General features: G+C 37.9%; 1 long non-coding RNA gene across 3 annotated transcripts in view; it reads right to left on the reverse strand.

Annotated features, from left to right (window-relative positions):
* LOC311433481 overlaps window positions 1-24,026 on the reverse strand; it is a 153,726-nt gene that overhangs the window by 47,280 nt on the left and 82,420 nt on the right. For 2 of the 3 annotated variants that reach the window (XR_014690772.1, XR_014690773.1), the window contains 3 exons: window positions 14,178-14,255; window positions 3,316-3,442; window positions 437-2,767 (listed from right to left, as the gene is read on the reverse strand). This is a non-coding gene — a long non-coding RNA (uncharacterized lncRNA). The remainder of the gene's footprint in view (window positions 1-436; window positions 2,768-3,315; window positions 3,443-14,177; window positions 14,256-24,026) is intronic. The other variant, XR_014690771.1, reaches the window with a different exon arrangement.

Genomic DNA, 24,026 nt, shown 5'->3' on the forward strand with positions numbered 1-24,026 from the left:
CCTCCCAAATTAAAGAATAAAGAAACAGAAAAAGCAACAAAAAAGCAAAGCATGTTAATGTAGTACTGAGCCTAGGGCAAGGAGCTGCCTCTGATCCTTAAGGCTTTTGTGTTATTTTTTCTAGGTTAGTTTTAAGACACATTTGGGGTTTGGTACGTACATGGGTCACAGTGTCTGTGAGGACGTCAGCAAAATATGAAAAGGTCTGAGGAACAAGCTATTGGAAGCCATAACTTCTGAGCTCTTTTCTGTTTGCTTTGGCTGTTGGAGCTGTGGTAGGTGTTTCCCATTTTTAGCCTTCACACCTTTATTATGTTTGGGTTGCACATTAGAAATATTCCAGATGCTGTGGATGGAGACTTCCTCTTGGCCCAAGGAAAAAAAGGTTTCAGTCTCCTACGGATTTCCCCTCTGCTGATCAGGAGACTTCACCTACCGTTATAAGGGCTGAGTTTTGTGGTACTGGTGTTGATGCTTCCACTTGCTGCCATAGCCTGGAATTGGCACATAGTATCCTAAGTCTTCCAAGCCTTCTTTAAGAAAAAAGGATAGAATTAGCAGACACTTTCAAACTCAATGGATCTTTTAATTTAGACCTATAAAAACTACCCTTTTCCTGGCCACTGCCACTTGGAAATCAAATATGGCAAATACTCAGAAAAACGGGTCGATGTCTTGGTCCTTCCTTAGGCTGCAGGTGTGACCTCCGTGGCTCTGTGGAGGACTGTCTGCTCCTCCTAAACCAGGAAAAACTGCTGCTGGCAGGTCCCACTGCCTCTCCTCATCACTCCAGGGCAATAGCCTAGTTGTAACACACTTCACTTCAGCACAAAGTACTGCTCTCCAACCCACATTCACTGAAGAGCTTTCAATTCATGTTTTAAAATGTCATGCATTAAAACTGCTTACAAAATTATTTTGAAGCAGTGACCACACCAATACTGTGTGACCCCTGACATGAAAATATGAGCTTAAAAACAGAGGATAAAGAATCTGTTTTATACTGATTGCCTGCATCTGGCAGCCTGTTGCCTGGTTTAGTCTGACCCACCTCATCACTGCAGAGATGGGTCTTCCCACAACACCAGAATATCAAGTACTAGGATTGCTTAAAACCTTCTGCAGTGATAAAAAGCAGTGTAACGCATGACAACCCCGCCTGGCTCTTTGTTCTGTAAAAGATACCATAATAAGGATAAACTCTACAACCACCAGGAAAGAAGGTTAGAACTGCAGAATGATTTGGAGATGTCAGCACCCATACTATGCTCTGCTGTGTTTGCTGCAATCCCTGCTGAGAAAGCCTGCACCTAGTATCTGCTTTACGTGTTTTAAACATTTCTTCTTAGTCCTCACTCACTAAGCTTATCCTTTACAGAAGAAAAGGCTAGAAAGCCTTGAACATCATTTAAAAGAAAAAAAGAAGAAAGTAAGACTTTGCTTCTCTTTTCCAATCCTGTAACCCTAACTGGCATGACTGGTCTGTGTTTACTTCCCTCTGAAGTAACATACCGACATATGTTAATTAAATATCACTGTCTCTTGTTTCTTTCCCACATTTTCCTGTTTCCTGTCTTTAGATCTCCTTCCATCTCCTGTTTTTGTATTTATGTATTTTTATTTTCTCTTTCACTTGTGCCTATGACTATTTTCCGTCTCTTTATCTTTGTTACTACCTTTCTGACTCATTTTCGTATTCTCCTTTTTAAGGCTACTTCATTTTATCTGCCTATAAGAACTTTCACTACGCTCTCCCCTTTCATTTTCTCATTCACTCATTCCTTTTTACTCTCTCCCCTCCTCCCCACGAGTGTCCCCTGTCCCTTTCCCACTTTTTTCTTTTCACTTTTTGCTTCCACTGTTTTAGAAAATAGCATTTCACTCTCAACTTGTTCCTTTTTTTCTCTGTGGCAGGGTAGGTCAAAGTCCTGTTCTTTTTCTGGAAAAGAAGCTAGTCAAAAGTTAACAGAAATATGAAGAATGTAGAGATGGCACACATGAAAAATACTAGGTTACTTCAGCATTCATACATATAATTGTTTAGCAAAGCTTTTTGCAAAAGATACCTTGTCTAACTTAACGATTCTTCTTGTGTTTCTTTTCACCTGGTATTTTTGGGCCAGCTAACACTTACTTCTTAAAGGATTCTAAAAACACCTTATAATTCATAGAGATATAACAATGATGTTTTCTTGGGGGTGTTTTCTGCCATTTCAGTTACAACTGAAGACTGAAATAGGAAGCACCATTTGTGGAATACAGTTATCTAGAGTGGAAGTTTTTTTAGGACAGTGATAACTTTTAGGTACACTTTGTAGACATTATGAACTGAGCTATGATTTATAACTATTTTCCTTCGTAAGTATAACAGTAAACTGTTTCTGTGGCTACTACTAACTCCAGAATACAAAGCAGACATAGAAACAAAACCACATCTTTGATATGCTTTCTTTCTCCCTCTCATGCAATACCAAGCTATTTTGGCTCTCTGTCATTCAGTTCACATCTCACAGATACTTGCATTTTGAGCAGTAACAGGTAATCATGAAATATTTTACTTTAGGTTAGCATTAATGCTGCAGAAGTGATTAGCTATCTTACTGCAATCTGGTTTGTTGAAGGAGCACTGGTTCATCTCAGGCAGCAGTGGAGATAACGCAGTTCCTGCAAGATCTTACCACTCCTGGGCACTTTTGAGGTTGTTTCCTTGTGGTATCAGGTACACTATGGTATCCCATCTTCTTGTCCTTTCTTTCCAGGATGATACCTATAGAATCATAAAATGGTTTAGGTTGGAAAGGACTTTGTGGATCATCTATCTCCAACTCCCCTGCCCTACCTTCTACTAGACTGGGTTGCCCAAAACCCCATCCAACCTGGCAAAGGATGGCTCATCCTAAACCACCTTGCAGCATCTCAGCTGGGTTTGTCTAGGGTAAATTCAATATAAATAAATAAATATATAAATAAATATAAATAAATTCAATATATTCATCAATTGTATATTAATTCATCAATCATATTCAATATAAATAAATTTAACAGCTTTGAAATGCTACTCAGAGCATAGACCACCAAGAGTAGTTTTGTCTGGTTTACTGAAGCTGGCTTGTAAAATCACAGCCATTTCCCCAAACAACTATTAAACATAGAGATGACAAATTCTACTCTGCATTATGTTGCCTTTCTTAGTGGGTGCTGTGCCACCTTCTTGGCATGAAAAAAGCCTCCCCCTCCTCCACTTGTTTTAAGCACATAAGAACCAAACCCCACGTGAATGTGTGCATGGTGGTGGTGGTGGGGAGATGAACTAACCTGCTGGGTCCAGGTTCCCAACCTGCATCTGTGTCTTCTGGCCCCACATTTGGAAACTATTGATTGGTCTTGGGCAGCAGTACTCCTAATCAAGCTGAGGTGCTTCAAAGCTGCAGAAGGGATCTGTCTGGAGACAAGAAAATTTTCAACTAGCATGTTCACTCTTAGAGGAGTTACATTTGGTCACAGGTGCAAACAGTAACAAAACAACTACAGGATTTATTCAGCTTCTACTGAAGTCCAGTTTAGACATTAACTTGACCAAGATGTTAATTTAACATTAGTTTGTAAATATATAATAAATCAAATTGCGTCCCTCTTCCCCTCCTTCATGCAACATGCAGCTAATTTCAGTACCTGCCAGACTGCAATTATAAAACAAAGTCATACACACCTGACTGTGAGAAATAGGAAATTTTCACTGAAATAATTTCTGAGATATAGGACAGCATAAAATGACTATCAGCTCTTCAATGTGCTCTTGCTTAGGCAGGTTAGGAATGTCGTATCATTGTGAAGTTTTCCACAGGAACTCAGAGAACTAGTTTTGGGAGCAGATGTGTTTTTATGGTTGATAGATATTTGTCTTTTTTTTTTTTTTTTTTTTTTAACCCTCTGATGTGTATTACCAACTAATACATGAAATAGAAATATTTCCAATTAATTTTTTCTTAAATCTATTTATCTCCTAAAAACAAGTTCAGATCAAATATGGTGTTGAAGCACAGCAACATAACAAAGCTTTGCCAAGCATAATAGTCAGCCTTTCAAGGTACATTTTTCTTTAGTGATTTTTCTGCAGCCAAGAATAAAATTAAAAGAATGAGAGGAAGACAGAGAGGGGGAATTAGTACGTTTGACTCAAATATAAACAACCCACAAAATATGTTACTCATCAGGCAGATTCCCATCATCCTACTTATCATCTTGGGGCAGACTGCATGTGGTTTCTCCACAGATGTGCAGGATAGAGAGGAAGCTGTTCTAGGACTACACACAACAGTAACTCTTTGAGGACATACAAATGGGATCTAAGAACCATCCTAGCAAATGCTGTGACTCACAGCATGTTGTGTTTCACACAGCACACAATTAAATTGTGGTGCTCATTGACACTGGATGATGTAGAAACCATAGTGGATTCAGAGAAGGATTAGATATTTTGGAGTTGGTAGATCCGTTTCTGGTTATTAAATATAATGATCAAGATGACCTTATTTCAAAAACTTTCTCAGCTGCTGACAGTATCTGGAAGGAAGCTTGGGGAGGGAACACAGGTTATGTGCTCTGGTCTTAAAGTTTTCCAAAGTAAAACACAGCATCACTAAGAGGACATATGGGCTGCTGGTCAGACATAGCTCTGTGGCTAGGTAGAAGAAATCAATTAGTCTTTTGTTTATTATCTTCCACTATTCATTGCCATTTTAGATTGCACTTTCTTCTTGCTCTGGGTGTGGGAAAAGTTTAACTATCAGTAAGGGGTTATCAGTTCTCTATCAGTTAGCTATCAAAGGCTATCGCTTCCAGGCCAGAAACTTTGATAGAGACAACAGGGCTTTACCAGCAAAGTATCTGAGATAACAGTGATATATGCAGGGTTGTACCCAAAGCTTGTTATTTTTATTTTTTTGAGATGCAGATAGTGGCTTTAATTTAAAAAATCCCAGGTATTTTTCATCCTAAATGTAAAGAAATAAAGTTAGATGATAGCACTGAATTTAAATTTACAACATTGAAATGAATTAAATTTTTTTCAGAAGCTCTTAAAACTTTATGCTTTTTGCCCTTATACCTGCTAATATTACATGATTGGCTTGTTAATATAACTAACTCACCAGCAGCATTCACATTAATTTTCACCTTTTACTATGTACTGGTAGTGCTATTTATTAGCCAGACAGACCATTTTTAGTAGTGTTATAGGAACAGAGTGTGCATTACACAACAAACTCAGTTACACCTGCAGCTGACCATTTCTATATTTGTGGCTGTCTGACATCTGTAATTAATGGCAAATGGAATTTTTTTTTTTTTTTTCTCCTTTGGCTTAACAATTATTTTTTTTTCATGCTTTAAAAATAAAAGTGAAGTGAAATACCTGACATTAATTAGGGGTTTAAAATATCTGCAAGTCTCTTGCCAAGGTGCCCTGGAGAAACAGAATGGATCCTTAGGGCAGTGCACAGGAAAGAAATCATTAGCCAACTTCAACTTTCACTGGAAAACTTGACTGGAAAAGCCCAGATTACATTACAGTTTAATTTGTAATCGTATCCAGCACCTTTCACTTCAAGTCTTAAGAACTACAGCCTTTCATTGTATGGGTATAACTTTAAGATGGGAAATTTACCATGTATCCTTTACGGATGATTAGATGTTTTGCAAAATTTATAATAACCTTATGGATTTCAAAGTTTAATGAAGTTAGGTAACCATCTCTATACAATAATGTTTATCTCACAGATGTCAGTGAATTATTATCAACACATACAGCCTATTTTTTCTCCTTTCCCACCAATTATGCAATACAGTCACAATACAAAGCAATACACTGAAACAAAATTGAAATTCAGCCCATTGTGTAAAATTATTATCACTTAGAGATTTGAGAGGGTTTTTTAGTTAAAAAAAAAAACAAACAAACTGTAGTTAGTCACTGACTAAAAAGATACTATGATAAAGAAAGGGGTTTCGACAAAATAAGATCGAATTGCTTACGGCACACCTGCAGATAAAGTAAATACGTACTGAGGTAGACTCTTATGGAGCAAGTAAAAATCAACAAAACAAAACAAAAACAAACAAACAAATGAAACAAAACCACAGCCATTTGAAACAAAGCTGGAGACATGGACAGCAGTCTGAGAACAATTAAACTATTTTGACTCAGGACTGAGCTTTTTTTTTTTAGGAATCCTTGATTGATTATGAACAAAATTCTGTCCAGATTTCATGGAAAAAAATCATGCTGATTCAATTTGATTTCTTTTTTCTTATATTCAGTCAGGGACATTAAAAAAGACAAAAAAAAAAAAGTTTTGTAGGCTCTTCTCTGTTTCGTGCAATGCAGAAATCACAATGTGAAAAAAAAGCCATAGTGAACATGGCTTTCATGAGGAGAAAAGCGAAGGCTTTTTTTTTTTTTTTTTTTTTTTAATGAAGAACTGTGTTCTTTCTATGACACTACCTTTGGCACACTTCAAATAAATTCATTTCAGAGAGACCAGACAGAAGTTTATCCATAGTACTTGAGAGAACCCAAAACACTTGAACTGAACAGAATTTCACATCAGTTCTGCAATATCAGCTTTTAAAATGAATCTCCCAAACCTCTGTGTTTGGCTTCACTGTTTGAAATTACCAAGATATATTCTTCCCAGAGGCAAAACTAGGGGGGATTTCCTATTCTCAAATTCTTCTGCTATTCAGCAAAGAGCTTTGTAACCTACTGACAAAACATATATCACCCTCTATATAGCTGCCGATACTACGGAGATTATAGGTTGACACAACCATTGGTCTTTCAATCACACAATGATTTAGAAATAAGTGAAATGGAAAAGAACAGAGGAATATCCAGATTAATTGTTCCTCAAAGTTAGCAAATTCCATATTTGTCCTTGTGCTTTTCATTTTAATGAAAGACATTGAGTGAAAATGTATTGGCTGGATTTTAATTCCAGCTGTTCATAAACAGCATTTTTAATGACTGTTTTAGTGTATGCCTTCATATGAAAGATTTTGCTGTCATTCTAATACATGAGAAAATTATCACTTTCCATCAGCTCCCTTTTCATGACTTCACATAGACACACCAAAGGGAAACATTTACAGCATGGTATGGGGATTTGATAGACAAGGTATTAGCAAAGCTAATCATAATGTAGTGAATGGATATTCTGCCTTCAGCTCATCCTGATGGGGCTGGTAGTAGGAGTGGTTCTTTTGTTACTTTTTTGTTGTTTTTCTTGAGGACATTCTTGTGGGTGCAATTAAATTGGTGCCAAATTACCTGAAATAATTTGTGGTTATTAAACAAACCACTCAGCATTCTCTGATGTGGAAAGTGCATTGTTCCCTGACATTCCATAGGCCTGCATTTTTTTAATTTTTTAGGAGAAATTGTAGTAACTGATCTATGAAAATAATGCTTTGTGTATGTTCTTTCTTGGGTGGTGAAGGAAAAGACTAAGCCATGTCACAGAACTGCACATACAATCTACAGCTGGCATGTCACATTATAACCAAAAAAAAAAATGACTTCATGACTTACATATGATCTTTAAGGAGGCATTGCTTGCAAGGTTAATGGTAGCAGACAATGAAAAAGACAAGATGCAAACCATCATCCTATTTCCCTGACACCAAATAATGTTGAAGTGTTGTATTTGTATAGTCTGATTCTCCATTGGGTATTTATTCATATTTACCCTATTTCTAGAGCTAGAATTCTTGAGCTGCCAATCACTGGTTTGTAGTTTGCTGGAATGGGAGACCTTTGGAACTTTACTATCTTTGCACTCAGGTGTTTGACCAGCTGTTTTTTGTAACATATGAAGGACTCACTTGTCCAAAACAACGTGCATATTGCATTTTTTTGTTGTTCATTTGTTTTTGTTTTAATATAAGCAGAGTTAAACTAATAAATTAGACTATTTCTTCACATAAAACCAGCCTTTCTCGGTCTTTCAGTGAATAAGGATTCTGTATCTGTACTCATTTAAGTATTCTCCATCAGTTACGTATGACAGTTACTTATGGTTCCTACTGCTTGTTCTTTTGGTTATTTAGCTATCAGATTTCTTATTCACAAGGGTCTTACCATTTCCACTGCATTCACTGAGGAATTTGATACCCACCAGTTTACTTTAGTTAGGGCAAACTGAGGCATGTCTACATTGCCCAGTCATCCATTATGTCAGGACTAATGTCTTTCCTCATTTATATTGGTCTGAGCCACATGTAACTTGGCCAGTATCAATGGCATGAAGTCAATATAAAACTCATATAAATGAGAGAAGAACCAAAAGCATGTGTTATCCTGTGGTATTTCTAGGGCAACTCCATTAGTTTCAGTATTTGAATCTGGTTTACACTAGTGCAGAAGAGAATTTAAAAAAAGCCCCACTTTAACTCATTTGACTGCTTGACACAATTAACTGGGAAATCCCAGCTTGTCTGTCAGATTCTTTTGACATTTCCCATAGGAAGTATCCATTTTAACACAGTCAATACCTTTCCTAGACACTTGTCGATCTGTTTGGCCAAACAACATTTACACAGTCAGCAAATTAAGATGTAAAAGAAGCAAATCAAGACCTCTTCGGGTACTTTCTTTCCACAAACAATGTACAATGCTTAATTTCCTTCCAGGAAATTATAGCGTCTACTGAGATTTCAAAATCTGATTAGTTTCAGAGGCTTGGGTTTTTTAAAAACCTGTAATTCAAAATAAAGATATAAACATTGCAACCGCCCTATGCCTGAAATCTGGAGAAACCTTGTTACTGCAGCCCCTTTGGGGAAAGAATAGGACCCTTCAGATTTTTACTGATAAGGTATGAATAACATTCTCATAAAGCTCAAAGATTGCCCAGATATACACATTTAAAATAATTATGGTAATTAAATAGAGTTGCAAGCAGCTATAGCTCCAGGCAACACCAGTTAAATGTAAAGAGAAAACATCTTCTGCATATGTTTGTGATTTATGTAATTACATGCTTCTACAAGCTACACACCATTCATTGGCAAACAGCCATCTCTTCTTTCATTACAATTTAGCCACAGTAAGTAACATACTTCGTCTGTTTGAAAAGCTCCACTTAATAATGCCACCGAGGATGCATACAACACTGTGGAGCAAATGTGAAAAAATTAAATGTCATTTGGTTGTGTTAAAAATAGCCTTTGTGGGCCTGTTTCTGACGTAAATCATGAATGACTCCATTTTAGACAACTAAATTACACCTTGTGTCAGTGAGAAATGAATAAAACCCAAGGTGTGTTTCATGTATGAGATTATGTGTTTGCTCTTGAGAATTGCTGTTTTTCTGAATGTAGTAATTTTGGAAAATTAATCTGCACCAGGCCACTCTGAGGCAAGTCCTTACCAAATTCAGTGGGAGGATAGCAAATTAAAATGTTACCTGAACAAAAATAGATTTTAAACTCAAGGGTTTACCCGGTGCACTGGCTTCCCTCTGCTAACAGAATCCCAGACAAAGGATTCCCCGAATACTTCTTAGATGAAGCCTCTGGACTCAGTCACTACAAACTTTTAGTCAAACTCCAATTAAAATTTTAAAGGAGCTAAGAAGCAAAATGATAATAAAAGTTTTATGTACATATTTTCATATTCCATCAGACTTTTAGATTTCTTACCATTCCCAGCATACAATTATGAGTCCATACAATTAATGTCAAGCAAGTTTTTGTGATTATTGTCAAGAAAGTTTTTTTTTTTCAGTGCAGTCAACTTGCTCTTATTCCTTTATATATTGTATTTCCTCAGCTGAACTAGGTCCACCAGATACAACTAATTTTGAATTCCCTCCTAAAATCTAGTTTGTTTGCACAAAAGGGCTATACTAACTGTAAGAAACTGTTTCAATACAACAGTGAGAATGCAGATGAGAAAAAAAAAATGTTTAGTTACTTGTGAAAAACAATGTGATTGTAAGAAATCTTCTATGCCCGTAAAATTACATACATTTCATTAATAAATCTGGTATTTTGCTTATGCAGTTGTTTTTCCATCTAGGTGTGCAATTGTGTATTGAACTATTTAGCATTTTGAATTGCATAAGATGCTAAAGTTGTTATTTTGGAAAATATTTCTAAGTAACAGTATTCTCAACCACACATGAAAAAGTACACAGTTAAAAAATACATTATATACATTACATTTACTTTGTACAGTAATACTCTCATATTACTAAAGTGTGATGTCTGAGACTGAGTTGAAAATATATTTCTGCTCTGCCAGAAAATACACAATGAATATGTCATGAATATTTAGTTCTTTCTAGACTCTCTGTCATTCCAATGCCAATGTGCTGTAGTTTCTAATATACTTTTGGGTTCTTTACTGCATCTGTTAAGGATTTCAGACCATGATTTTTTGCTGTCAATCTCTGTTGCAGCCACACTGTTGAAAATGAAGAAACTGAGCACAAAGGGCACTGAAAGGCAGGGGTCCCTGTCCACCTTGGAAGGGAGTGGCATGAAACCAACTCTCTGAAAACACTGCTCTGTTCTCATCACTAAACTCTGAAGCAGCTCCACAGAGCCAATCTCTCTCTTCTGCTCATGCAATAAATAGTTATTAGTTTTCAAAGTACATCATATTCAACAGAGAGTAATGTGAACATTTCCCCACAGAACCATCACTACTCTCTAGTTTAGAATATTTACCTGTGTAGGGAAAAGCCAAGGCTTAATCCTGGATCCAAATCACCCTGGACTTGAGACCTGCACCTGAATCTTTCATATTCTGGGACCAGGAAAATCCAATCAGAATTTGCACATTACCATGGAGGAAAACCAAACTAAACCAAAGAAAAAAACAAACACCAACAACCTCCCCCCCCCCCCAAAAAAAAACCAAAAACAAAAAGAAACAAACAAAAAAAAACCACAACAACCAACCAGACAAACAGAACAAGATAAAACAAACAAACAAACAAACAAACAAAAAAAACATCAGTTAAGGTGATTTCTTAATAGATATTCTTATTTTTGTAACTTCTAGGTATTTTCCCAAATTCGGGTTGAGTTGGAGGGAAAAAGGTGATGCTGACTTAATTATTCCAGATGACTGCTGAATGTGCCGCAGCCCACAGTGAAAAGCAGGAAGATGAATAACTTGGCCTCAGAGAGGACTTGTTTTAGGAGGATGTTAGAAGCTGCATGAAGGTAGCAGTGGAAGGGTGTTCTGTATCTCAGCCACTACAGGCCACCCCTTAGGATTATCTATGGGTATAGGAGTCACTGTTATAGCCATATCACTGTTCTATGATGATCTTAGAAAGTTATGCTAGAAACAAAGTAGACTATATCACTCTGCACATTTTAAATCAAGATTATAAGCTATAAGCGTGATCACCCAAGACTAAACGATTCAGTAGCAGGAACTTAACTTTTCCTCACTGTGTTTGTGAAGTACAATGTAGCTTTAGTCTGTGACTGACATAGTCACTGATACAGTAAAAGTGTAACTAAAGGTCACAATAAATTCGAGTCAAGTCTATAACGTGTGTTTGGAGTGTTTGTACTCCTTATCTGCCAGCCCACAGAACATGGGGTTACATGTTTAAGCAACATCTGTTACTTAAAACTTCTGGTGCTGTAAGGGCTCAGATGTGCCACAGTATCAGCTCTCCCCTGTGGAACTACAAGACACTGCTCATGGAAGAAGGATGGGGACCTGGTATACCTAGAGTTCATGGCAACACTATGCAGCAGTCAGATCATGTCTGAAAATTGCCACCGTAGAAGCTATGGAAAAAGAATTGAAGATAGGATTTTCAAATATAGTAAGAGAAATAGGACTTTAACAAGATTTAGATGCTGAACATTTTTAAGCCCTTATGAAAATTGAAATTTGTGACACCTTTCTCTAAATCTTTCAGAAAAGAGAAAATTGTGAACAAGTGTGAAATCATGACAGGCCAAAACCTCCATGAACATCCTGAGCAGTTCCTAACAAACATGGCCATCTCTATTTCCAACCTGAGGGGAAGTTTCTGGATAAGGAGCCTGGAAAGGGAAGTAACACTTGGTGTGTCTCAGCTGGCTTCCAACTTGTAGATGTTGGCCAGCAGAGAACCCCAAGGTTGGAGCTCACAGGCCCTAAGTGACCTATTGTTTTCTTAGTGGAGACCACTTGCTACTGGGTTTTGACTCAAGGAGACTATAATGGTCTGATAGCCTTGAGGGCACATTGCCATGGTTTTGTCTCTGTTGCCCAGGAGAACGGCAGTACTTTATTTTCTGTTTTCTTTTTAACTTTGGTCTGCTATAACATTTTACTAAATCTCTGGGGATCTGAGTAATCAGGGACTTTTTGTAAATTAAGAAAGTAGATAAATAGAGGCTTTTAAGAAGGCATTTTCCCATCATTCTTTCCAAAAGAAAGCAGGTGTTTAGCTCAAAGGGACTTGTTCTCTTGATAGTGCAGTGGGAGAGTAAAACTGCATTGTCCCCTAAAGCAAAAATAAATAACTTCAGAAAACATGAGAACTGAGCCCTTGGTGAGGAGGTGAAATGAGTGTCCACCCTCTTGAACTAATTTATAACACCAAAGATGTCAAGTGACATGCTGAATGAAGAAATGATTTGTGGCTGAGAAAAGCTTAGCAGAGATCCCAGAGGCTTGGCCAAAGGCAACTGCATCTTGATAGAAGTGATCGACTGCCAAAATAAAGCCTAGTGTTAAGAATCTCATCTGGGAAAAGGGAGAGAGCTGCCTTTTCCAACTGTGGCTCCAGTTATCCATAGTCTTTGCCAGACTGTGCAGCCAGGATGAAAGCATGCCAAGCATTTAGCCTGTTCACTGGGTGCCCTTTGGAAGGACACATAAATCTTAAGGAAAGGTTTCAGGACTTTAAATACATCACAAACAAAATAGCATCAGCAGTACAACTTCAGAAAGCATGCAACAAACTGGCATCTAGCTCTTCAGGCACTTGGCACTGAGTGAAATTTTACATGGAGGTTGTTTAAAACTTGGAGCCATGTGCCTACTTATCTGCAAAGCTTCCTTGCCTTCTTATTCTTCTAAGAACCCTAATGTGTACAATCAGAGTTTGTAATTCTCATGGGAGAGGCAACAGTATCATAACCAGTTTATACAATTTATACCAGCCATGCCAGAATACACATTCTGGCTTAAACTGGTGATTACCATGCAGAATACACATCTAATTCCTGAGTGAGATAGCCACCTTGGGAGCCCAACACTCAGAGCACACAAATAGGCAGATACACTGCTTTATTGTAGCAGTGGATCAGCCTGATGAATCAAGGCTGTGGGATGAGTTGTGTCATTCACATGTCCTCCTGCAATTAGAACAGCAAAGAGGTATTGCAACACAGCAGAGAAACATGTCCTGCAATTCAGGTTGCAAGGTGTGGAAAAAAGATGTCAGCAGTGATATCAAATTGGCAGCTGTGTGATGTGGTGATTCTCTATCTAATGAAAAAAAATAAATTAACACATTAATATTTTAAAGTTAAGGATCTAACAATTCCAGTTTAGAGGGTTATGATTCAGCCAAAAGTAACATGTTGCACACCAGAGGAATTTAGCCTTTGACCTGGAATCATCCAGTTGCATTTTACGTGTGAAACTTCACACAACCCTAATTACTGAAGCCCTGAAGAAAAAGGCCAGAGGTGTTAAAGAGCTGGCAGGTGTGAAAAAAGTCAGAGGTATGGGCTCCTTGTATTACTCTCCGCCTCCTGAGAAACAATAGGTCAGAAATGATATACACTTTCATGAAAAGGCTTTCTAAAGGTGAAAGGCAGTGGAAAGAGAGAGATTTTCTATCTGAATCCTACCTGTGACTATGAAAATCCCCCCTTTGTCTGGAGTTAACAAAGCACTTAAGAACCTAATGAAACACATTTTAATTATGATATGTGGGAAATTACTCAGAAAGATCTTGTTGTTGCTGTTGAGAGCAACTCATTTTCTAATGATGTCTAATAATAGCACAGAAAAAGGTAATTAATACAAATGTTAGTAGAGGAAGGAAAAAAAAGGCCCAGAGTTAAATGCACTTAAGTCAAGAAACACTAAGCAATCTCCATACAAAAATGCTGACTGTCTCATACTACATGATTAGAGAATAACAAACCTAGTTCCTGTACTTCAGAGTGGGACAAGAATAATCCGAGCAACTGCAGAACCCATCCTGGCTGTTATTCCATAACATCTGAGAAAAAAAAAAAGAAAAAGAAGTAAGGTTAAGATAAAGACTACTGAAAGGAAAAGGAAAACAGAATAAAACACACTTGAGGTGTGCCAAACATAGATGACACACTAACTCTTGTCACATACTTTGATAAAAATATGTCTTGGTCTACATGAAGGTTCCAAAGGAAGAAATTAATTTATTATGAGAAGGGTGAATATAGCAGCATTTCAACAGTTATAAAAAACTCAATGATGATTCATCATATCAAAGACACAACTAAAAGATTGGAAGGTTATTAGATGATCACCTAAAAGGCTATTAGATTGGAACAAGATGTATTTAATACTTGTATTAATGACCTCAGTAACAAGCAACTGAAGTGATCTAATGAAGTTTAATGATCACACAGATTTGGGGAACCCTGCCCATGGTGAGGAAGGTAAGAGTATTACACAGGAACCATTTTAACAGAATTCAGCCATGTAGGTTGCAATGTTATATCAACAAGGGAAAAACAGAGTTTCTCTTATAACCTGAGACCGTGATTTACGCAACAAAGGAGGAAAATGAGCAGTTTTTTATTTGATCATAGACAGCACTTAAAAAGGCAAATGTAACCTCAGGAGGCTTCAGGCAAGGTAGAAAAGGGAATTATTAAAACTATTGCGCCATGCCCTGGTACTAATTCACCTAAGGCTGTGCATATAAATTGTCATCACTGACATTTAATAAAGGTAAACTCAGACTGGAAAATGTACAAAGAAGTACTATTCAGATGATAAGAGCAATGGATAGTTTGTCTAACGAGAGACAAGTAGGGAAACTTAGCTTATTAGCTCAGCAAAATGTAGGCCAAGAGGGACTTCAATGTGCTCTATCTGTGCTAGGCAGCACAGAGAGCAAAGAGCTTGGCACAGCCATCGGTGTGACTGGAAACTAGGAGAAAATTCCCAACTGCTGTGGCAGTGTGCTTCCAGCACAGCTTTCTAGTAGGACTGTCCAGGCAAGAAGCTTTTTAAGGTTTAAGATGAAGAGTATTAGATTTATAAACAGGATTAGAGTGATGCTGTTGTCTGCTGCAGTGAAGGAGTGGGGTCAATGAGCCATAGTTATTGTTTTTGTCAGAGTTCTCTGATAATCAGATTCTCTAACCACACTCAGGGCTGTGGTCTAAGATCAGCAGCTACACTACCAAGTGTCACAGTCACTACCCAAAATGCCAGAACAGATGCAGCAGAAGTCCAGAAACAGAGATCTCAGATATAACCCATAATACACATTGGTTCAGAATATCTCCTGCCAGACCCCCAGCTGATATACACTGAATGCAAATAGCTCTTAGACTTGGGCTACACTGTAAAGATTTGTGCAAAACTGTTTCCTTCACTTATTCTGATTTACTTTCCCTTCCTTGCTTTCCTCCTCCATTGTTTTAGCCAGATCTCTTAATCTCATATTTTAATCACATTACGCGTAACACCAGTGCTTCTTTTGATTTCGTGATGGAGGTCATCATTTTCCTCCGACATGTGAGATTAGAAGTCATAAAGGGAAAAAGGAGAAAGTTTAGTATTGAAACCAATGCGCAGAACAAACAATTAAGCAATGTAATTTAGCAACTCATAAGGCTGACTCAAACTGTATCTTTGAACATTATTGGGGAGGAGGGGGTGAGAGCGCTGTAAGATATTCTCATAGTAGGAATAACTATTTACACCAATATGTGAAAAATGTTGCAATTATATTGTTGCAAAAGTATTCATCTTACTAAATGGTTGTTTCATGGCCTCACTGGAAGAAATCGAATTCCAGCTCCAGTTTTCCCTACCAGTCTTACAGACTTACTGAAGACAATAACAGATACAAAATGCAGTGGAATGACCCTCATTACGAACAAAGCACCATAAATAAATCTGTTCTGTTACAATTTTTTCCAGGACCCAAAAAAAGCCCTGCTCAAAAAAGTTGCTGCATTGTGCTGCCTATGCTTTTCAGAAAAGTGCCTAGTGGAAATGAATGAGAGAAAAGAAAGCTCAGGGTTGGTTTGGTTCAGAGTATGAAACAGGGGTCCTGCTAAACTTGATGGACAAATCTTGATCCAGTTATTCACTTTGACCATTGGTTACATATGAAGCCACAGAATTAGTATGATGCAAAGTTAAACGGGCTTAGTTTAAATTATGTTTTCAAAACTGTCACAGCCTTTGAAATGTCACTGTTTTATTCAGAGAGAGGATTAAGGAAAAGTTACTATTCTTTATACTGTTTTAAATACACTGGAAAGCTGCTTCAGAGCATCAAAACCCCTGCCTCAAGCACCCTGCTCTGTTTTACATATTCCTCTGAGCTGTCCTGAGCTCCTTCGTAAATACAGAGATTTTGTATAGTAAAGAATGAGCAACAAAATAAGACACTTGTTACCTAAGATATTGTTTGTTATATGTGTGACATTATTACTTTTACAATTTACATAGCCTTTGTGGAAAAGTGGGATTCATTTCCTTTCCTAAGAAGGACAAGTAAAGACAGAGAGAACAATCAATACAAATACGAGATTATTTGGCGGATATTTTTAAGTAAGCTTTCTGATAATTATCATATAACCCCAGGTTAAACTGAGGTTTCCTACAGTACATCTGGATGATCTGAATTCACTAGTTAACAAATGACATAAACACTGTATTTGGCTCATGATAGTCTGCTAACTTGCTGTTTACATCTTTGAAAGAAATAGGAACACAAAATGAAGTTTAGTTACAAGCAGTGAACAAATAAAGTTGCATTTCAGGATTTATACTTCTAGAAAATGTTTATATTTTAAAATCATCTAGACAGTGAAGAAAATTGTACATTTTTTTCAGTCAACTACCAAAGAAGAAGCCAGGTGGAAATAGTACCATCTACACATAATTATCAATCTAAAAAGCCAAAACACTTTAAGAGGTATGTGATATAGTGCATATTCATTCACATATTCTGAATGTAAAAATTCACACACAACTGAGCTTTCTATCTTTCTTTTTGTTTCCCCCCCTTTTTTTTTGCAAATTGGACCCATTTCAGTCAGTGTAAAGCACAAAATATAAAAAAAACTGAAGTGAGGCTCACACTTTCAGAATATTTTCTCCTGAAGTTTTCTCAGCTGATACTGTATACTAGATTCAGAAATACAAGTAGGAAAACTTGGAAAAAAGTGAAACAGAAACTATCTGCAGTGTTGTTTGTGATTTTCTTTGTAGTTGGTTTATAATAACTCCTTGAACATTTTTAGCAATGTTCAGGAAAGGCTTTAGTTGAGACTTAAACCTTTCCTAGTTTTAAGATGGATAAAAAGGGGATCTTCATTCCAATCTGTCCAAAATGGTAATTAGCTTAAATAGGATTCTACATCTGGAATATGTAATTTATTTTCCTTATTTTTTTTTTTAAACTAAAGATATCGTGCCAATACTGCCATAAGTAACTGGTTAAAAAGTTTGAGATGCAAAAAAAAATATATATATATTTTTTATATTTTCCTGGCAGAACCAGAGAGAAAGAATAATTTGTAGTTGAATATTGGAACACCATATTTCGTGCTTTTTTAAAAAGGTATAAAACTTGTTTCACCACAAAAGGCTTCATTCCTCTGCAAATGATAACATATCAGTTATTTCTACTTCACTAGAAATTCTTGTCAAAAGTGAAGAGCCATAGACACAGATATATATATGTGCGCACACACACTACACATTTAATTATATATAAATATATTAAAAATGTGTTGTCTTAAGAAGGGAAAATACCCTTCTTAAGAAAAAACACTGCTATTTCTGTGGGTCTTATTATAGTTTTCTTTAGGCATCCCATTAAAAAAGACAATTCTAATGTCATGACCAGCCAAGAATTTCATAAGCCTCCACTATACAATAACCAGTCTGTACTTCAAACAAAAACAGCATTAGAACTAGAGTCCTTATTTGTGAAAGGGAAAAAGGAAACAAGAACCTTTCCCACATTGTTGGGAATGTGATACAGGAGACAATAATCTTGTCTCCCTCTAATACAAGATACTCATACTCAATCCTTTTTTTGTCAGTTAGTTGATTGCCAATATTTAGAAAACAGAGGAAAATTTTAACGGTGTTCTTTTGTTGGAAACAGTTAAACACTTGACAGCCTTTTAAAGTTTTAATTTTGATTTAATGCTGTCTTGTATCTGACTTATGACAGAATGTCAAAGAAATGCGCTTGAGGAACCCATTCTGACAATATCAAGACGTTGCATCTAACTTTACAATACACTAATGGTTTGCAGACAACTTCTCCTCCTTTGTTTATTATGCAAGGAAGTGGCTGTCTTCTCATGGGACACTAGCCCATCTGTTAGACAGCTAGACAAGATCAGCAACAGAGCTGTTCTGTTAGATTAAAAATGGCAAGATCTTATTTTCTAGTATTGTTTCCTATATCTTGCAACAATTATTGGCAACATTTCATCAAATTGGGTCAAAATCATGCCATAAAGTTAAAAAAGTATAGGGCATCACTATGAAATATAAAAACACAAGACAACTGATTTGGCAAACTAGTTAAACTACTGCAGAACTGTGCACTTAACAACACTGCATATAAATGTATCTTAACTATACAACAATAGTCTAACTGAAGGAAATAATTCATTTTCCAGTTAAGAGATATTTATAAAGCACAGCTGGAGAAGGATTTTAACAGAGGGTTACCCATAGCTAAAAGTCTTGAAAGAGAAGAGTCTTTTGGCAGCATCTGAAGTTTGAAAATCTCAAATCTCTTAACATGAGAACAGAGCTGCAATCACTCTGTGAAACATCATTGTCTGAAAAGAAATTATTTTCTTCATTTTCAGGAAGGAGAATGTAATAAGGAAAGTAAAGATGACTGGACTCCATAAATCTTATTTTTCTTTTGTGAGAGTGAGAAAGTTATTCAATATCTTTGTAATTTGTAAAAAGTTATTCAATCTCTCTAGTCATTTGTAAAATGGGAGCACTGGTACTATTTTTCAGAGAAGTTTGGGGGACTGTATTAAAAATCTCAAGGTGGCAAGATACCAGTAATGGATTGCACAAATATTTGACAAGGATTTATTGCAAATGTCATTAAGATGATACCTATTAACAGCAGAGTAAGAAATAAAAAGATGATGTGAGATCAACTCTGTGAAGACCTAATTTAAGAAACATCTAAACACAGGCTTGTCAATTCCTATCCAGAATCATGTTTTATCTTGTGCTCAAAAGCTTTTCTTAATAGCGATGTTTTTCTGAATAAGCCTCACACTCACTAAAAGAGCCTTGAAAGTTTTAGAAAGAACAGCTTGAAATTCATCTAACATAACATAACTCTCCACTTAATCTCTTCAGAGATGCATGAATGTGGGCAGCATGCTGTTGCTGAAAACTTTAACTCTTCCAGTTTTGAGCACTGTGAGTACTCAAAGGCTTATGGGAAATCAGGGTAAGATGAATACTTTCTATTTCCCAACAGAGCTAGTCCAGGAAAGACTGAGAGCTGATCTAATCCTCCTGAAACACTTAGTCCAGCTGATGGTAACTGCTCAAAAGCATTAACTGGAAGAATTCCAGTGTGCATTATCTGAGCTTGATGCAATCTTTTATAACATTTACTTACAGTATATGAATATTTCAGACAGAGAAGCTAAAGAAACTATTTTATGAATAAAGACCAAAGATAAACATGCTTTCTTAAGGGCTTTGAAAACAAAACTGGAGAAAACTGCAAGAATTTAAATCCAGTATCCAACGGGAGGTGGTCTGGGTGCTCTTATCAATACTGGGGACATAATCATCATATATATATGTTGTCGACGGAAGGAAGACAGGGACACTCAATATGAGTGATCAGCAAGCTTCATTTTATTGCCCGAATAGCCTAACTTTTATAGTGAACTTAACAGGGACAGATAGTGTCTCACTCAAGATTATTGGTCAAAAGCACTCAGACAAACAACTACAAGAAAACAACCCCACCTGCAAGAAAACAACCCCCTTGTGATTAGCAGTCACATAGACCTTGTCCTTGAGGCCAGCTACTGGTAACAATATTTTCCTGAATTCCTCAATTGGGCGATGTGGGAACACTGTCATGGGAACTTCTCATAGTTGCCCTGGTAGCTTAGTTTGCTCAGCTACAGCAAGCCATGGGATTTTTGCTGTTTCAAAAAATCCCTCAACATATATAAGCAGTGATATGATGGTCTACATGTTGCAGAATTTCAGCTGATAAATTAAAATCAAGCCATACTGTAGTCAGGACCCAACAGGTACCAAGGGAGGTTGACAAAAATGACTTGTTTTGTTTTGTTTTGTTTGTTTCCAGCTACAGTGGAACTCCCTGACTAATCTGTCATTTGGGCAGTTCCCAAAGCACAGACCACAACCTCCCTTGAGTGTAATGAAGAGGAAGACAAACAAACAGAAGGTGCATGACAAAAGTACTGCTCCAAGAAAACGGCAGACAAGCCAAAGCTTAACTAAGAAAGAGCATGGTGCTTCCCTAGACTAGGTAAACAAGCTGGTGCTTGCCATGAAAGTGTCTCAAAGAAAAATCATTATCCAGAAGTATTTGACAATTCAGAGATGTTGTGTAGTCACTGTACCAAGCAGTAAGGGACATCAGAAACCTGGAACTTAAGCAACAGATGTGGAAGGAGGAGACCAAAAAAACAGGAACTAAAAGTACCCATCTTAGTAAGAGATATCACAGAATCACAGAATCACAGAATCACAGAATTTTCTAGGTTGGAAGAGACCTCAAGGTCATCGAGTCCAACCTCCAACCTAACGCTAACAGCCCTCCACTAAACCATATCCCTAAGCTCTACATCTAAACGTCTTTTGAAGACTTCCAAGGATGGTGACTCCACCACTTCCCTGGGCAGCCTGTTCCAGTGCCTCACAACCCTTTCAGTGAAGAAGTTCTTCCTAACATCTAGCCTAAAACTCCCCTGGCTCAACTTAAACCCATTCCCCCTCGTCCTGTCACCAGGCACGTGGGAGAACAGGCCAACCCCCACCTCGCTACAGCCTCCCTTGAGGTACCTAAAAAGAGCGATAAGGTCGCCCCTGAGCCTCCTCTTCTCCAGGCTGAACAAGCCCAGCTCCCTCAGCCGCTCCTCGTAGGACTTGTTCTCCAGGCCCCTCACCAGCTTCGTCGCCCTTCTCTGCACCCGCTCAAGCACCTCGATGTCCTTCTTGTAGCGAGGGGCCCAAAACTGAACACAGTACTCGAGGTGCGGCCTCACCAGAGCTGAGTACAGGGGGACGATCACCTCCCTAGCCCTGCTGGTCACGCTGTTCCTAATACAAGCCAGGATGCCGTTGGCCTTCTTGGCCACCTGAGCACACTGCTGGCTCATATTCAGCCGACTGTCCACCATCACTCCCAGGTCCTTCTCTGCCTGGCAGCTTTCCAACCATTCCTCTCCCAGCCTGTAGCTCTGCTTGGGGTTATTGCGCCCCAGGTGCAGGACCCGGCACTTGGCCTTGTTAAACTTCATGCAGTTGACCTCAGCCCATCGGTCCAGCCTATCCAGATCCTCCTGCAGAGCTTTCCTACCCTCAAGCAGATCGACACACGCACCTAACTTGGTGTCATCTGCGAACTTACTGAGGGTGCACTCGATGCCCTCGTCCAGATCATCGATGAAGATATTAAAGAGGACCGGCCCCAGCACCGAGCCCTGGGGGACGCCACTAGTGACTGGCCTCCAACTGGACTTGGCTCCATTCACCACGACTCTTTGGGCCCGGCTATCCAGCCAGTTTCTAACCCAACGAAGCGTGTGCCAGTCCAAGCCAAGAGCAGCCAGTTTCTTGAGGAGAATGCTGTGGGAGACGGTGTCAAAAGCCTTGCTGAAGTCAAGGTAGACCACATCCACAGCCTTTCCCTCATCCACCCAGCGCGTCACTCTGTCATAGAAGGAGATCAGGTTCGTCAGGCATGACCTGCCTTTCATAAAGCCATGCTGACTGGGCCTGATCGCCTGCTTCCCCTTCAAGTGCTGCATGATGACTCTCAGGAGGATCTGCTCCACCTGGATCATTAAGATTTCCCCAGAACAAACAGTAAGGCCATCCAAGTACTCTCCTGAAAGTACTCTCATCCAGGTGGATCTCCTGGTGTTATGACAGTGTGAATATATATTTATATACATACACAACCACCTATTGCATAGACTTCAGGACTTTCAGAATAGTTGTCAGACTTCAGATCTGAGAAGCTCTGAGAGCACAGGGGCTGAAGCTCAGATCAGAGCACAGGGGCTCAGAGCACAGGGGCTGCTCATGGCAAAGATGCAATTTGTGGAGAAAATAAATCCATCTGATAATTGGCAGAGGGTCTGTCAGCTGATCACATATCTCACAGATATATAAAGATCCCTGAAAATCAAATCAATGCTTTTATTATTTTCTTTTAATATGAATAATGTAAGCAGACTTGAGTAGCCTTAAAGTATAGGATTAACCATCTTTGTCCTTTTGTTGTTAGCTAGGGTTTGAAATTGTTCCTGAAAGCACCTAACAGAACTAGCACAGACAGTAGTTGTTTTAGGATATAAGTACTTTTGGAATCAAGGCTTTGACATCTCTTTCATCAAAAACCTATTCTAAGGAATGCTGCTCTTATCTAGCAGATGTTCCACTAAAGAATTTGCTTTGCCCTTTGCAAAATATGGCTCAGAGCCCATATCCACTCCACTGTGGAGATAAGAGTGTTGTTTTTAAGGTAATGAGGGAAGTCTCTTTCCCCATATAAAAGCTCTTTAGGAATCTTTGACTATGAAGAAATAAGCATTTCCCGATGGGGATTTGGAATGTCATTTGTAAACAGTTCACATTTGTATGCAGTTTTTACTACATGAATTACTGTTTCCTTAACTGAAAGAGCAGAGTTGGGCTTATAAAAGTATAATTAAAAAAATAGCTGGGTAAAAAGTTTGCAAGAAATAGCTTGTTTAATGGATTTAATCCCTTTCTCTACTCAGAAATTATCTACAGTCAGTCTTTTGTTATGAATTCCTTCAGTACTCCTCTTTGTTAGTCAGAAGTTTTGTGCAAACAAATTTCTCCCCACTCATTGCACTCCAAATGCTGACTGTAAGTGTTCTCTTTAGTATTTTAATATGTTCACCGCTTGATAGGTTCAAGCTGTGCAATTGGGTGTCTAAGTCACATGGTGTTGTTTATGTTCTCAGAATCCTTTTGCCCCTAATGATTTTCATATGGCCGAGACATAAATTTTGTTTTATGATTAAATGAAACTTGGCTCAGAGGAGCCAAAATTAATTTTTCAGGAGCATTTTGTACAAACAAAACTCCACTGACATAAACACATTAAAAAGGGGCTATGAGCACAGCCAGAGTAAAAAATCTATGTAGAAGATGCCAAAGTGCTAGAATGTTTTGTCCTAACAGACCCAATAGCCATTTTTTTTTCCTTCATCAGTCCCTAATACTATAGACATTATAAACTTCCTCAATTAAATATGAGTCTGTTCGTAATATTATCATCATTTAAACTTTCATGTATAGCAATTTTACTGAAAACTTGAAGAATATAATTTCACACCACTGTTTGTGCATAAATATTTCCAGGGCCAGCTGTCAGTCTGCCAACTGTATACAATAAATAATTTGTTATTTCCACTCTCCTAGGAAAGCAGTTTTCTTTAAAACAAACCTTCACAATATGTGTTGTTTGCTACCATTTCAAGGCCTGCTACACCAATGGAAAAGAATGTGCTAAATG

Source organism: Aythya ferina (genome assembly GCF_964211825.1).
Source record: "Aythya ferina genome assembly, chromosome: 3".
NCBI lineage: Eukaryota > Metazoa > Chordata > Aves > Anseriformes > Anatidae > Aythya > Aythya ferina.